Genomic DNA, 17,800 nt, shown 5'->3' with positions numbered 1-17,800 from the left:
CTGTTCTCCAGCACCTGACATCATCACTGTTCTCCAGCATTTGACATCATTACTGTTCTCCAGCACCTGACATCATCACTGTTCTTCAGCACCTGACATCATCACGGTTCTCCAGCACCTGACATTTTCACTGTTCTCCAGCACTTGACATCATTTCTGTTCTCCAGCGCCTGGCATCATCACTGTTCTTCAGCACCTGACATCATCACTATTTTCAAGCACCTGACATCACCACTGTTCTGCAGCGCCTGACATCATCACTGTCAGTCTCCAACACTTAACATCATTTCTATTTCTGCCATTGTTACTACTCGGTTTGATATGTACATTCCTTGATCCGCTGGCCATTCCTTCAGTTTCCTTCAGTGTCAGTCAGGTATTCGTGTGATTTACACTGCCTTCATGTGGAAAGCTCTGTAGTCATGTGCTATACACTGTAGCCATGTGGTATATACTGCAGTCATGTGCTAAATACTGAAATCATGTGTCATACACTGCGTTTGTTTGGTATAGGCTGCTGTCCATGTGCTAGTTTCGAAAATCATGTGTGGTGCATTGCAGTCATGTGCACTCCCTTCGTGTGCCATGAATTACAGTCATGTATGATGTACATTGCATTTATACGCTATACACTCAGTGAGTTATACTCTGGAGTTATTTTCCAATTATTTTTTTCCGACTGCACCATCATTAACCTAACTTATGCAGGAGAAAATGATCAGCTTCTGTACCTGTAATGTAATTCCACCTGATCACGGGACCTACAAGATATTCTAATCCTGTAGGTCCTCTCCCTCAACTTTTCCTTCTCTTCGCCGATGAACCCGTAATGGAACACTTGACGATATCCTCACTGCCATACTGAAGCCTCCTAGCTCAGGCTGCCGTATTTCGACACTGAAATTCATCCTGCGTGATGGAATGTGACAGAGTAATGTGGCTATATCATGTCGCCACTACATAACTATCACATCAAATAGGGTAGCAGCACATTACAGATTTTTCCAATATTGGTAAATAAATAAAAATATTTTCTCGCCTGTGTCCACCACAAGCGTGGGGGCCACCTCACTCACCCATCACCTACAGCGACATGGAACCAGTACCAGAAATTGGTAATCCCTAATTGTTTTTTTGCCAGAGATAGAGAAACATTTACGAAAAAACAAGTACTCTCTAATACCTATGAAGAAAACGCCATACTAGGGGTGACACTGGTTGGGTTGATGCCAGCACAGTGGATTAAGATGTGAAAAGTACCTTCCTAGCAAAGGCCAGTATTCCTACTGCACATCTTGTTCACTTATGTTTACCTGCACGCCGCAAGTGTTTACAGAGCAACACATTGCAGGTGTCCCAAACTCCTGCCTCTTGAACAGCCACACGACCTGACTGCTGTGTGCATAGGGCGTGGCGTGTTTACAGGACTGGGAAGCCACTCTGTCAAATTATATCCAGCTGGAAAGGTGTGTTGAATATAGGTTTGTAGGGCACTACGGCCCTCTAAGCCACACACAAGCGTCGGTTCCCTTACTGGTTATGTTTTAATTATATTTAATAGGGACTTGCCAGGCCGTTTTGAAGCCACATAATTTAACTGTGATTCATTTCTCGATTGACTGACAGCAGAATGGCAACAAGAAAGTGTACTAGGTGTTATGCAGTAATTGCGAAGGCATGGCACCCTGAGTGTGGAGAGTTACCTCGGCCCTTTGCCAAGAGGAGTCGAATGCCCGCTGAGACATTCAGCCTAGCTACTGACACTACCACAACACTAAGCCCTGTTGGTTCCGTCACAAACTTCAACTTGTTGACCTACCACAACACTCAGTCCTGTTGGTTCTGTGACAACACTCAGCCCTGTTGACTCTGCCCCGATACAACTCTCGCCATCTATCCTACCTAATACCTGTCACGTAACTTCCACAAATACAGAGAAAGTGAAAGCAATGATAGAAGTGAAGGTACTATGGCAGCCTGGAACGCACAGACTCCGAGAAACAAATAAGACACTCACTTGTATCTTTCCCTCACTAAAAGAGCTGACTGAAACCTGGAGAGATAAGCAAGGCTCCAAACCTCTGACCATCAAAGGACTCAGAGCTCTGAAGGCGATGCTCAATGCATACTGAATTCTGTATTCATGATCAAATAAGCTGAATCTCTAGCTTCCAGGGAGGTATCAGAATATCTGTAGAAATGATAACACTACGATAACCGTAGAAAGCCTATTGCTGTGAGCTCACAGGAGTTGGAAAAAAATGTACGTATATGAAATGGAGGCCTATTTTACGACGTCTTACCTGAAACTTTCTCGCAGGCGAAACGTGTCTTTTCTACTTCAAGAACCTGTAAATTTATCTCTCGAAATATCAGAAGTACAAGAAAGAGATTTTTAGACCATTCTACTTTATGGTAAAAATAACGAGGCAGGACGAGGTTTGAAGCCTATTTTCCGAGCACTAAGAATTCACTCAAAATGTTATGATTACGTAGCCTTTCCTAGTGACACCTTTCATCAGTTTTTTTTTTTTTTTTTTTTTTGAACAGCCAAGCCATCTGGCGCATTCTATCTACACAATGTGTTAATCAAAGATAAAAATAATGAAAAAAAAAACTATTCCATGAGAGGGATTTTTTTACTATTCATGTTGATTTAGGAGATTTCCAAGCTGACACACATGGAAGTGCGTTTGATCAGTATCATAGGAAGAGAGTCTTCCACTTTTCTAGCCTCGACTCATACCTCGACTTAACACGCAGTAGTTTTTAATCTAGACACAGATTTTTCTTGGGAGATAGCAAAGGTGTGAACTTCCACAAACATGTCATTGACTCTCTCACTATGGGGAGCAAACACCACCCGTTCCGTGGTTTGTTTTGAAGGAGTTTTAGCTAATTCTTGCCACAGTCTGGAAACAACCTGCACTGTGGTCAGCAGGGTACAGTGGTTAACGCGCCGGCCTGCTACTTTCAAGATTCGCTTGCTATAGGCTCGAAACCTTTCCCTTTCCACTAGTTGTTTCGAATCATGCGATTATAATTTCGCGAAATAATAATAATAATAATAATAATAATAATAATAATAAACGTCACACAACCTTCAGCTAAAATGCAAAGTAGTTCATTGAAATTTATATTTTCATAGGTATATATTGGGACCAAAATTCACGTGAATATTACAGAAGCCTCCACGAATAGAAAATGGAGGTAGCAACTGATCTCATTAATAAAAAAATTGTACACCAGTTGGCCATGGTAACTATTACAACTGTTGAAAATTTAATGGCTGCAGGTGCCGCATTTTTATTATGTGATCTACGTTTATATATGTATAGATATAAATAATGAGTTTTAATTATTTTTAAAAGAGTGTAATTGTGTGGAACGACGGAGCGTTGGTCAGCCGGGTAGCGTCGGGTGGCATTCATCTTGTTTTTCAGCTGAAAACAAGATGTAAATATTAGCATTGTCTTGAATTTTTTGGTATATTATATTAGGCAGCAGCGTTAAGGATCACGCACTCTTTTCTCTTCCCTGTCAGACATAATACGGCGATCCAGTCGGTTCTCCTAAGAGGATCATACACTCCTTTCTCTTCTCTAAGACATAATACGTAGATCCAGTCAGTCCTCCTAAGAGGATCACACACTCCTTTCTCTTCTCTAAGAGATAATACGTAGATCCAGTCAGTCCTCCTAAGAGGATCACACACTCCTTTCTCTTCTCTAAGACATAATACGTAGATCCAGTCAGTCCTCCTAAGAGGATCACACACTCCTTTCTCTTCTCTAAGAGATAATACGTAGATCCAGTCAGTCCTCCTAAGAGGATCACACACTCCTTTCTCTTCTCTAAGAGATAATACGTAGATCCAGTCAGTCCTCCTAAGAGGATCACACACTCCTTTCTCTTCTCTAAGACATAATACGTAGATCCAGTCAGTCCTCCTAAGAGGATCACACACTCCTTTCTCTTCTCTAAGAGATAATACGTAGATCCAGTCAGTCCTCCTAAGAGGATCACACACTCCTTTCTCTTCTCTAAGAGATAATACGTAGATCCAGTCAGTCCTCCTAAGAGGATCACACACTCCTTTCTCTTCTCTAAGACATAATACGTAGATCCAGTCAGTCCTCCTAAGAGGATCACACACTCCTTTCTCTTCTCTAAGACATAATACGTAGATCCAGTCAGTCCTCCTAAGAGGATCACACACTCCTTTCTCTTCTCTAAGAGATAATACGTAGATCCAGTCAGTCCTCCTAACAGGATCGCACAGTCTCTCCTCTCAGAAAAATATATGAAGATCCAGCCAGTCTCTTAAGAGGATTACACTCTCTCCTCTCTGACTGTCCTCTCAGGCAAGCGTTGGTATTTCACCGCGGCTTAAAAACACTACAGTGTATTTTAACTCCTTTAATATGGTTTAACTACCAGTACAACAATTGGGTTTAACTACCACTGTTGCAGTAAGGTTTAATTATCTGTGCAACACTTTGGTTTATCTGTCACTGCTGCAATAAGGTTTAACTACCAGTACAACACTTGGGTTTAACTGTCACTGCTGCCATAAAGTTTAACTACCAGTACAACACTTGGGTTTAACTACCACTGCCTAGAGGGCCCCTAGTTTTCCCGCAGAAAATGTCGTTCCAAAACGTCAGTTTCGTTAAAATAAAAGAATTATCTATTTGTTCTAAGCTCTTTACAATTAAAATAATTAGGTAATTAGACTTAATTACTTTCCGACGCGTGAATGAATTTATTGGTGATAGAAATAAATTAATAATTACATTATTTATTTATACCTCATATATAAATATATATATATATATATATATATATATATATATATATATATATATATTATATATATATATATATATAAATATATATATGTATATATATATATATATATATATATATATATATATATGTATATATATATATATATATATATATATATATATATATATATATATATATATATATATATATTATATATATATATATATATATATAAATATATATATATATATATATATATATATATATATATATATATATATATATATATATATATATATATATATATATATATATAAGACGGAGATTTTTTTTTCTTCTAAAAGTAGGCCTAGGCATGATGTCACTATGGTTGTTTAGCATATTTTTAGATGGGGTCGTAAAAGAAGAGTGAATGGTAAGGTGTTGGGGAGAGGTGTGGGATTACTGTATAAAGTGTCCAGTACAAAGTGGGAGTTGTCATAGTTGCTTTTTGCTGATGACGCTGTGCTTTTGAGAGATTCGAAGAGAAGTTGCGAAGTTTGGTGGACGAATTTGGGAGGGTATGGAAAAGAAGGAAGTTTAAAGTGAATATATTGAAGAGAAGGGCTATGAGGTAAGACAAAATTTAGTTAATGAAAGATTGGAAGAAGTGAATGTGTTCAGATATCTGAGAGTAGACGAGGAGAACCATAGAACTTATGAAGGGAAAAAATGTGAATTGTTCATTGAGGTATCTGTGGAAACAAAGAACGTTATCCATGGCGACAAAAAGGGGAAATATATGAGAGTATCGTAGTACCAGCAATCTTAATTGGATGTGTAGAACATGGGTTGTGAATGTTGCAGTAAGAAGGAGGCTGGAGGGAGTGCAGATGTCGTGTCTTAGGGCAATGTGTCGTGTAAATATTTATGCTGAGAATTTGTAGTTTGCAGATTAGAAGGTTCGGGGTTCCTAGAAGTATTATCCAGAGGGCTGAAGAGGGGTTGTTGTGATGGTTTGAACATTTAGAGAAGATGGAAAATAGAATATCTTGAAATATGTATAAAATCTTGAAATATGTATAAATCTGCAGTGGAGGGAAGGCGGGGTACAAGTCGTCCTAGGAGGTGGCAAAGGAGGTTTTGTGTGCGAGGGGCTTAGACATCCAGTAAGCGTGTGTGTGTGAAATAGGAGTGGAGGCAAATGATTTTTATGACTTGACTTGCTGTTGGAGTGTGAGCAAGGTAACAGTCATGAAGGTATTCAGGGAAGCCAGTTAGCCGGACTTGAGTCCTGGAGGTGGGAAGCACAGTGCCTGCACCCTGAAGGAGGGCTGAACTGCAGCATCGGAACACATTCTGATATTTATATACAAGATATTTACACATTAGATGTTATATCTAACATTTACATTCCTCATATTTAAATCTCTGGTACTGCAAGACGGAAGACACTCTGATATCTTATCGCATTCTTATCAGCGTCTCATCTAAAGTCTTCAATAATAGCTCTGTTTACCAGAGATTATCTTTTGTTGTGACTCTTTTTATTATTTGATGTACATCAGTCTATGTAACATTCTTCCTTTGCTTCTTGATGCAACATTTCACAAATAATCCTCGATTTGCTAACGTAACTCTAAACGAAGTGTTGGTGTCTTCTCGGTTCATCTTGGTTCCTCCCGGTCCATCCCGGTCCATCCTGGTCCGTTCCGGTAAATTCCGGTCCATCCAGGTCCGACCCGGTCCGTCCCGGTCCGTCCCGGTCCGTCCCGGTCCGTCCCGGTCCGTCCCGGTCCATCTCGGTCCACGGATCTATTGAAAGCAAATAAAAAAAAATACCTGCACGTAATAATAACAAAATAAGGCTGACACAAAATAATTTACCCGAGTCTGTGAAAAACAGCAAATTGAGACCGTATGAACCCCATTCATAAGAGCTAAATCTCTTCAACCCCGCAAGGCGGCGATTTAAATGGGCTGCAATAATCCACTTATTGATAATTATCAAAGCCTTGTTTGGCTACTGGGGTTTAAAGCCTATCGGCTACACGTGAATCATTAAAGCCGCGTATATACCCTGAGAGAAATATACTTCACTGTGTATATTTCCTATGTTAAGGAACTTAGCAAATCTTGATATGGAAAAATTGTACGAAATATTGACCAGAAAAATATAATACGCAACGATTTTTTTTTCTATACTTTATAGCAATATTTTTCAGCTTAGCTAAGAGATTAATTAGGTCATTAAATGTGCTATAAGTATATGATATAGTGATAGCCTATATATGTTTGAGGGTTGGATCAATAAAACTTTTTCGATGTATGGGAGATTTATTTAGTTTGTTGTTGTGTAAGTCTCTAATATATTTTCTACGTAAACTTTTGTATGTCCAGGGCAGGTATGCTGGGTGTGTGAGGAAGGTAGTAGTATACAGTACTGTAGTAGTATACAGTACTGTAGTAGTATACAGTGCTGTAGTAGTATACAGTGCTGTAGTAGTATACAGTACTGTAGTAGTATACAGTGCTGTAGTAGTATACAGTGCTGTAGTAGTATACAGTGCTGTAGTAGTATACAGTACTGTAGTAGTATACAGTACTGTAGTAGTATACAGTACTGTAGTAGTATACAGTGCTGTAGTAGTATACAGTACTGTAGTAGTATACAGTGATGTAGTAGTATACAGTACTGTAGTAGTATACAGTACTGTAGTAGTATACAGTGCTGTAGTAGTATACAGTGCTGTAGTAGTATACAGTACTGTAGTAGTATACAGTACTGTAGTAGTATACAGTACTGTAGTAGTATACAGTGCTGTAGTAGTATACAGTACTGTAGTAGTATACAGTGCTGTAGTAGTATACAGTACTGTAGTAGTATACAGTGCTGTAGTAGTATACAGTACTGTAGTAGTATACAGTGCTGTAGTAGTATACAGTGCTGTAGTAGTATACAGTGCTGTAGTAGTATACAGTGCTGTAGTAGTATACAGTACTGTAGTAGTATACAGTGCTGTAGCAGTATACAGTGCTGTAGCAGTATACAGTGCTGTAGCAGTATACAGTGCTGTAGTAGTATACAGTACTGTAGTAGTATACAGTGCTGTAGCAGTATACAGTGCTGTAGCAGTATACAGTGCTGTAGCAGTATACAGTGCTGTAGCAGTATACAGTGCTGTAGTAGTATACAGTGCTGTAGTAGTATACAGTGCTGTAGCAGTATACAGTACTGTAGTAGTATACAGTACTGTAGCAGTATACAGTGCTGTAGTAGTATACAGTGCTGTAGCAGTATACAGTGCTGTAGCAGTATACAGTGCTGTAGCAGTATACAGTGCTGTAGCAGTATACAGTGCTGTAGCAGTATACAGTGCTGTAGCAGTATACAGTACTGTAGTAGTATACAGTGCTGTAGCAGTATACAGTGCTGTAGCAGTATACAGTGCTGTAGCAGTATACAGTGCTGTAGCAGTATACAGTGCTGTAGCAGTATACAGTTCTGTAGCAGTATACAGTGCTGTAGCAGTATACAGTGCTGTAGCAGTATACAGTGCTGTAGCAGTATACAGTGCTGTAGCAGTATACAGTGCTGTAGTAGTATACAGTGCTGTAGCAGTATACAGTGCTGTAGTAGTATACAGTGCTGTAGCAGTATACAGTGCTGTAGTAGTATACAGTGCTGTAGCAGTATACAGTGCTGTAGTAGTATACAGTGCTGTAGCAGTATACAGTGCTGTAGCAGTATACAGTGCTGTAGCAGTATACAGTGCTGTAGTAGTATTCAGTGTTGTAGCAGTTTACAGTACTGTAGCAGTATACAGTTCTGTAGCAGTATACAGTGCTGTAGCAGTATACAGTGTTGTAGCAGTTTACAGTACTGTAGCAGTATACAGTTCTGTAGCAGTATACAGTGCTGTAGCAGTATACAGTTCTGTAGCAGTATACAGTGCTGTAGCAGTATACAGTGCTGTAGCAGTATACAGTGCTGTAGCAGTATACAGTGCTGTAGCAGTATACAGTTCTGTAGCAGTATACAGTGCTGTAGCAGTAGCATTACTGTTGTAGTAGTACCACTATTGTTGTAGCAATACCACTACTGTTGTAGCAGTATCACTAGTGCTGTACAAGTACCGCTGTAACTGTAGCAGTAACAGTACTGTTGTAGAGGTGCCAGTAGCATCCCTAGTGTCACTACAGTATAACCAGGGCAGACATGAATGGGTGTGGGAGGAAGGTTGTGGCACTGTTGGTGGGGCCCATGTACGCATGTGAAGCCTGGCACTGGCCCGTACATAAGCCAGCCAGAGCCACACTGACAGCTCAGTCCTGCCGGAGCATCCAGGGAGGTGCCATCGTTGGTGGCACTCTGCTGCCTCTCCCTCACTCCCTTCCTCCTCCTAGTGGGCGTCGACTAGGCAGCCTGAATACTGCAACTTCCCTTTACTATCTCGATAATAACATTAACAATCTAATTTAATCCCTTTAGGTTAAATTATATCTTACCTTTTATTAACATCAGTGACTGAAATATAGCCTCATTCTCGCTCACTTTTTCAAAGTGTCACTTTCAGTGGACTAGGTGCCACTGCTCCGGTATTTACAGTGAACTTGCAAGCAAACTTAGCTGGTGCTGCCATCTCTGTATTCACAGTGAACTAGCAAGATAAAGTTGGCTCGTAGGGAGACAGATAACTGCTTCGTACTGACTCGAGTGTTGACCTGCATCTTGACACACGTTTGTTGTGAGAGGTCAAGACGTTGTTCCCACTGTCTACTAGGAGAGTAACTCGGTAATTCCTGGTATTGAATGTCAGTCACCTGTGGCCGGCAGTGTGGAAGGACACATCAATAACATCTGACATATATTGGAAACAAAACCCTGTAATGTGTTATCAGTGAACCTTAAGAAGTGAACCTCGAGACGTGAATATCAAGAAGTGAACTTTAAGAAATTAACCTCGAGACGTGAATATCAAGAGGTGAACTTTAAGAAATTAACCTCGAGACGTGAATATCAAGAAGTGAACCTTAAGAAATTAACCTCGAGACGTGAATATCAAGAAGTGAACCTTAAGAAGTGAACCTCGAGACGTGAATATCAAGAAGTGAACTTTAAGAAATTAACCTCGAGACGTGAATATCAAGAAGTGAACCTTAAGAAGTGAACCTCGAGACGTGAATATCAAGAAGTGAACTTTAAGAAATTAACCTCGAGACGTGAATATCAAGAAGTGAACCTTAAGAAGTGAACTTCGAGACGTGAATATCAAGAAGTGAACCTTAAGAAGTGAGCCTCGAGACGAACATACCAAGCATTACCCTCACGAGTTACTGACACAGCTGAGCAGGTGAGTGTTGCTGCTGGTTCCTGTAACATACCTTGACAGTTTAATAAACATCCATTTATACCTGGGTACGTCTCAGCCTCCGAATGCCCAAAGACGGTAAATTTAAGATAAACAAACATCCAATATCATATGACGTTTGGCATCAACTGTAACCTAGCATCAACAAAACACACAATATTACACAACGTAATATTGGTGTGTGTATACGTGTGAGTGTGTAAATATTCTCAATTCAATCCGTCTGTTGTTGCTTTTACGAGGTCATGAATTTATCAGTGTAGCTGGTATGAAGTACATGGTTGACCGGCCGTGATTGATTGGATCCAACGTGACACCTGTTGATAGTACACGAGTTATGATGCTGACTAATAAACCAAATAAACACAAACCTTTACCAGTTTACAAAAATACATCTGTGTCTTAAAACAGTTTATATATATATATATATATATATATATATATATATATATATATATATATATATATATATATATATATATATATATATATATATATATATATATATATATATATATATATATATATATATATATATATATATAAGCAGCTAATTCAATCAATTAAACTCTAAATAGGAAGGACGCAGCCTCCAGTCATTGGAATCTCCCTGATCCTTCCAACATGTCTCTCCATATCTTGCGATCTTGTACACTCTGAGATATCCCTATACCTATATATACCCTAGTATACTCATACTTTCCCATAAGTAACCCTTCACTCCTTTAATATATATCCTCTCTGTGCTCTTCCTGTACCCCTACTGTCACCAGAGGTAGGCAGACTAGACCAACAAAGGCACCTTAGTAAGGTGAATCTTTGCTGGCTTGTACCTAATAAAGGTCATACTAGGGGGTTACCTCCTAAAATAAAGACTCGTCTTCCTAAGTGACTATTTTACCCCATTTGTCGGCAGTTTAGCCCTCATTCCAGGTAATTGGCTAATTATACACCTATTAAAACAGCAATGATTATCAAAACAACCTATATATATAGACACCAATAGCCAGGGGAGGTGGAGAGGGGCCAAAGCTCCCCTCTATCTTTATAATCCCCCTTCATTATCTTCTATGGAGGTACTGAGTATCGTTTTATAACTAGTATGTAATACCGAAATATAGATGAATAACACACACGTTTAGACTGAAAGTGATTTATTCATTTAAATTGAAAACTGAAGTCTGAAAATACCTCCAACTGTTCTCGGAAACGTTGAAGCATGAAAAAAAGCAATTGTGGGGGGAGGGGGGAGTTTAAGCACGTTTTTCCACGTTCTATAATGAAACCTGTGTAAATTTACTGTGAACACGTTTCGCCATCCAGTGCTTTTGCAGTTTAGTACTGAGACGGCCGCTGATCCTCTACCGTCTCGGGTTCAGAATCTCTCTGTTGATGCAGTGATGCTGTATCTGTATGTGGAGACGTTTCGCCAAACTGTGACCCATTTTTTTTTCAGTTTAACGCAGAGATGATGTACAAGGACAGGTGTGACAGCAGGTGTTACACATGCGCCTCGTTCCTCATCTCTGTGTGAACTGAAAAAACCACTGATTGGCGAAATGTTTTCACAATAAACCACTGATTGGCGAAATGTTTTCACAATAAAGATACCCAGGTATTGTATATTTCTCTTATTCATCTAGGTACCTAGACAATGCGGGTTGCAATCGATGGGTCCCGGGTTCGATCTCAGGGTTGGTGAAATGTTTTACGGGCTCGTTTATCTTCGTATCAAAGGCTGCTCGAGACCAAGTTTATGTGTGTCAGCAAACTGTTGTGGTTCACATCGGGGAAAATAGTGTTGCAAATGTGTTAGCCACTACTGTCCCGCTTAAATGGCACCTCTCTTCTTGCCGAATAAGGCAAGCTAAAATTTGTGTATGCAATAATTTCGCAAAAATCATTCTGAACCTAACGAAAGAAATATATTTCATTGTGTTTGTATATTATTAAATTACTGTAAAGTTAACTAAAATATTTTTAGCTGGATTAGGCTGAATTAATTTGTGCTTGTTATAATAAGGTCAGGTAAGTTTTCTAAGATTCTCTTGGTACAAAATTATTAATTTTTACATTAACATAAATGAAAAATATATCTTTAAACGTATAAGAGAAAATTTTAGAAAAACCTTAATTTAAACGAGTTGTTGCTAATTGATCAGTTTTACCTATTCGGCACGATATATATATATATATATATATATATATATATATATATATATATATATATATATATATATATATATATATATATATATATATGTCGTGCCGAATATGTAAAACTGGCCAATTAGCAAGAACTCATTTAAAATTAAGTCCTTTCTGAAATTTTCTCTTATATGTTTAAAGATATATTTTTTTCATTAATGTTAATGTAAAAAATTTTAATTTTGCACCAAAAGAATCTTAGAAAACTTACCTAACCTTATTATAACAAGAACAATTTATTTTAGCCTAACCCAACTAAATATATTTTAGATTTGTTTACAATAATTTAATACTAAACAAACACAGTGAAATATATTTTTTTCGTTAGGTTCAGAATGATTTTGGCGAAATTATTGCATACACAAATTTTCACTTGTCCTATATGGCAAGATGATCGTTGCTATTTAAGCCAAGATCGCAAGTTCTGCCTATTCGGCACGACATATATATATATATATATATATATATATATATATATATATATATATATATATATATATATATATATATATATATATATATATATATATATATATATATATATATATATATATATATATATATATATATATATATATATATATATATATATATATATATATATATATATATATATATATATATATATTGGCACAAATGACAAGATTCTATATACCGTAATACAACAGACAGCAGTAAATAAAACTTAAGAAAATAATTCTGTGGATTTTGGTAGATTTGCAGTACCTTGGACACTGTAGACAGAGCACTGAAAAGCATGCGAGACGACACATCGTTTACGAGATCTGAAGTGAAGATCCAGTGGTCGCTGAAGCTGTCAACCCAGACTGCAATCGAACGTGATTCTAGTGGGGACATAGATCACAAGAGACGACAAGAGCTTGAGATAACCAACAGTTACTCACTCCCTGAGGCTCAGAAAGAGATTGGGGAAACTATATGAAAGAACCAAGAAAGTCGGAGAGTTTATAACGTTGTGTCTGAGAGCTGCTCGCAACAGAAGGTTCTCTGAAACTAAACCACAGAGGACAAAATCTGGTTTCTGCTATCACAAGACTACTCTTGTTATCACGAACAAAGGTTTCTAGGTATACAAATAAGGTTGCTAGGTCCCTTGCTATTACAAACAAAGGTCTCTAGTTATCACAAGTAAGGTCCTTTGCTATCACAAAGGTCTCTAGTTATCACAGGTAAGTTATCACAAAGGTCTCTAGTTATCACAGGTAAGCTATCACAAAGGTCTTTAGTTATCACAGGTAAGCTATCACAAAGGTCTCTAGTTATCACAGGTAAGCTATCACAAAGGTCTCTAGTTATCAGAGGTAAGGTCCTTTGCTATCACAAAGGTCTCTAGCTATCACAGGTAAGGTCCCTTGCTATCACAAAGGTCTCTAGCTATCACAGGTAAGGTCCCTTGCTATCACAAAGGTCTCTAGCTATCACAGGTAAGGTCACTTGCTATCACAAAGGTCTCTAGCTATCACAGGTAAGGTCCCTTGCTATCACAAATGTCTCTGGCTATCACAGATAAGGTCCCTTGCTATCACAAAGGTCTCTAGCTATCACAGGTAAGGTCCCTTGCTATCACAAAGGTCTCTAGCTATCACAGGTAAGGTCCCTTGCTATCACAAAGGTCTCTAGCTATCACAGGTAAGGTTACTTGCTATCACAAAGGTCTCTAGCTATCACAGGTAAGGTCCCTTGCTATCACAAATGTCTCTGGCTATCACAGATAAGGTCCCTTGCTATCACAAAGGTCTCTAGCTATCACAGGTAAGGTCCCTTGCTATCACAAAGGTCTCTAGCTATCACAGGTAAGGTCCCTTGCTATCACAAAGGTCTCTAGCTATCACAGGTAAGGTCCCTTGCTATCACAAAGGCCTCTATCTATTACAGGTAAGGTCCCTTGCTATCACAAAGGCCTCTATCTATCACAGGTAAGGTCCCTTGCTATCACACTTAAGGGATCCTTTGTTATCACGAGTTCATCAATGACTGATTATCGCAGGGACAAACTCACCAAGCTCACCTTGTATACAGTGGAACAGTTATGTTACGTTCAATGCAGAACAGCGGCACTTTCTGATACAAGTGGCATAGTATCCCTCTCCTGTTGAGGGCTTTGCCTCTCGTACTGATGCACTCACCTCTTCTGTTAACGTACGCACCTCTTCTAGTAATGCACTCACCTTTTCCACTCTTGTGCACTCTCCTCCTCCACCGAAACGATCTTTTATGTTGGACGTAACAAGCTCTACATGCAGGGAAAAAAAAAAACGTTGCTACAACAGAAGGCAGCTTCAGGCATCATTTTTTTTTCTCTGTCTTTACAAATGTCAATAACACATCATTTCATCAGCATCAGTAGCAGTTCTGTTTCCGGCTCCACCAGTGTTTAGCGTATCTGATTTTCCAAATCTCTCTCTCTCTCTCTCTCTCTCTCTCTCTCTCTCTCTCTTTGTTTTTTTTTTTTTTTTTACCTGTAATATAGCTTTATTGACAGCTATATTACAGGTTAAGGATTCCTAACTTTATTGGCAAGCTAAGAGCTGTTACCTACATCAGCTCATTTGAAAGCATTTTTATTGTTATGAGACATACAAGTAGGGAACAGGATGAAGTTGGAGCCATCTGTGGGCCAGCATTTTCATTTGATCAACTGACTTTATCTCGTTGACATCATTATGCTGTGTACGAATGTGTTCCATACTCGAGTCATCCTGGGTATGTATGATCTCAGATGGAGTGATGTTCTGGAGAAGGGTACAGCCAGAGTGAAGTTGCTGCTTTCTGCCCGTCTTGTGGCATAAAAGCTTGTTTCACGCTGTCCTCGAAGTGGATCCAAGTGTGGTATTTTGACAATATTGGCCTTGTGCATAACAGTAAGGCCACCCACATCCCTCCTATGTTGAAGGCTCTGCTGAAATGACAGATCTATCCAGGATGGGTCCAGGCGAGAGATGAGGCGTCTTGCTCTGTTCTCTACTCTGTCAAGCAGTCGCAGATGAGAGGGGGGCAGGCAAACCAAGAAAGTGGAGCATACTCAAGGTGTGAGCGTACTTGTGCCTCGTACAGAATCTTGCAACCCCTACTGTCAAGTAGATGCGAGATACGGCGAAGTGCTGTAAGCTTCCTGGCTGCCTTGTTTGCAAGATTTACAACATGGTTCTTCATGGTTAGTTTGGAGTCAAATTTCACCCCAAGGATATCAACTTCTTCTCCAGGTGCCAACATCCTCCCATTCATCCTTACTACTGCACCAGCATTACCATCATGGTGCCTAGAGACGATCATCATTTGCGTTTTCTCAGGTGCAAATGTTACTTGCCATCTATTATCCCAGCTGATATAGCTCTCAGCTGGTGATTGATGTAGCTTAGAGCAGCTGGCATTTCTTCTCTTGGATAAGTGAATGTCAGTGTACAGTCGTCTGCATATGCATGTGATTCTGGGATGAGATGAAGAAGGTCGTTGAAGTAGACATTCCATAACAATGGACCCAGCACGCTTCCTTGTGGAACGCTTGCCCCAATAGGATGCCTTGCTGATTCCGTTCCATTGAGGACTACACTTAGAGATCTACCATGAAGGTAATCACTGAGGAGACAGCGTAGAGCCTGCAATTCCCAGTGCTTGAAGTTTTGCTAAGTGGCCCTGGTGCCACACCCGGTCGAAAGCGCCAGCAATGTCCAGTGCTACCACACAGCTGACTTTGGATTCATCCAGTGACTGGTGCCACTTAGTGGAGAGGTTTAACAACAGATCAGCAGCAGAGTAACCTTTCCTGAAGCCATATTGACGATCACAAAGTAGTGAGTGGTAGTCAAAAAAATCTGTCATTTGTCTTGAGATTATTGTCTCAAGGATCTTACCAGTGATTGACAGGAGTGACACTGGTCTGTAGTTGCTGATTTCTGCTCTGCTCTTCTTTTTGTGAACAGGGACTACATTTGCCTCTTTCCTTAGAGAGGGCCATTTACACTGTACTAGGCAGTGCTGAAAGATGCGAGTTAGAGGTGCTGCTAGCTGGTCTGCACATCTTCTCAACAATCTTGGGCTCAACTTGACTGGGCCCACAGCCTTTTCTTGGTCAAGCGATTTAAGTAGGAAATGCACCTCCTGCCTTATTGTCACCACTGACAGTTTTGACACAGTTCTTGCAGCTAGCCAAGGAGGGTCCCTTGCTGGATCAGGAACTTGCATTTTGGTAGCAAAGTGTTCAGCAAAGAGGTCCGCCTTCTCTTGACTACTAGTAGAGGTGATCCCATCCTGTCGATTTAGAGGTGGAATAAGTTCATCAGGCAGATAACCTTGTCTGTCCTTGACCAGGGACCACCAGGTTTTGGAGCCTACCCTACCTGATGCTAACTTTCTTTTAGTGTCCACCTCCCATTTAGCAATGGCCCACTTTTGAACATCACCCATATGCCTACAGGCTTGCATGTGCAAGTTCCCGTTATAGGTGGTAGGATGTCTCTTATACCTTCGCCATGCTTTGTACTTAGCAGTAGCAGCCTCTCTACAACGAAAGCCAAACCAAGGCTGATCTGTAGGCTTTGTCACATATTGCCGGTGAGGAATGTGTTCTTGTTGCAGATTAAGGATGTGTCCAGTGAAGGCTTTCACTTGGTTGTCAACATCCCCTTGGAGAAGAGCATTCCAGTCGGTGGTGGCGAGCTCGGAGCAAAGGGCTGGCCAATTACCTCTTTCCCATAGCCAGGTTGTGCGTGTGGACTCCTCACCTCGTTCTGTTGGGATCTTAAGTGTGGTAAAAACAGCCTTGTGGTCAGACGATCCAACGTAGCCGAGGGGTTGACAAGTGACTATGCCTTCTGCCAGATCACTCACTACTGGGTCAAGGGAGGAGCCAGAGATGTGAGTAGGGAAATCAACAAAGTTTCTCATGTCAAACACTGCAAGAAGGTCATCAAAGTCCCTCTGTATAAGGTGCTGGTTGAGGTCACCAACAATTATAATATGTTGACAGTTGTGTTGTAGCAGAAGGGAGTCAATATTTTCCATTAGGAAGTTGATAGGGTCTGCATGTTGCCACTGAGGTCTGTACATTGCACATGCTAGTACAGAGGTACTAGTGTTTATACAGAGCTTGAAGAACATCATTTCAAGATGTGTAGGGGTGGCAACATCTATGTGCTGGGCATGAACACTTTTAGAGAAGCACACAGCAACACCACCTCCTTGCCCTTGCCTGTCTCTTCTCATCCATGAGGTGTAGCCAGCAATTCTTGCAAAATTTTCTGGAGTCCTGTCCTTCTCTAATAAATTTTTCACTTTTGCTTATCTCCTAAACTTTATTTTGCTACTCCACACCCACTGTTCTCACGACGTATCCGTATTCATCAAACAAGTTGACCAACATCCACGAGACGACTGAAGAGTGCTTCGATAGACAGCCTGTTTATCTGTTTTCCACCACTTCGAAGCTTGGA

At 39.9% G+C, this 17,800-nt stretch overlaps 1 protein-coding gene across 2 annotated transcripts in view; it reads left to right on the top strand.

Moving 5' to 3' along the window:
- The first annotated feature begins 9,079 nt into the window (after positions 1-9,079).
- The window catches only part of LOC128685824 (G-protein coupled receptor moody-like), a 377,281-nt gene continuing 368,560 nt past the window's right edge, over positions 9,080-17,800 (top strand). Inside the window, exon 1 of one of the 2 annotated variants that reach the window (XM_070087778.1) lies at positions 9,080-10,124. The gene's annotated coding sequence lies outside the window, so the exon portion shown is untranslated. The remainder of the gene's footprint in view (positions 10,125-17,800) is intronic. The other variant, XM_070087782.1, reaches the window with a different exon arrangement.

The sequence above is a fragment of the Cherax quadricarinatus genome, chromosome 23 (assembly GCF_038502225.1).
Source record: "Cherax quadricarinatus isolate ZL_2023a chromosome 23, ASM3850222v1, whole genome shotgun sequence".
NCBI lineage: Eukaryota > Metazoa > Arthropoda > Malacostraca > Decapoda > Parastacidae > Cherax > Cherax quadricarinatus.
Note: the sequence above shows the minus strand (reverse complement) of the source record. Positions and strands in the feature narration are given on the sequence as shown.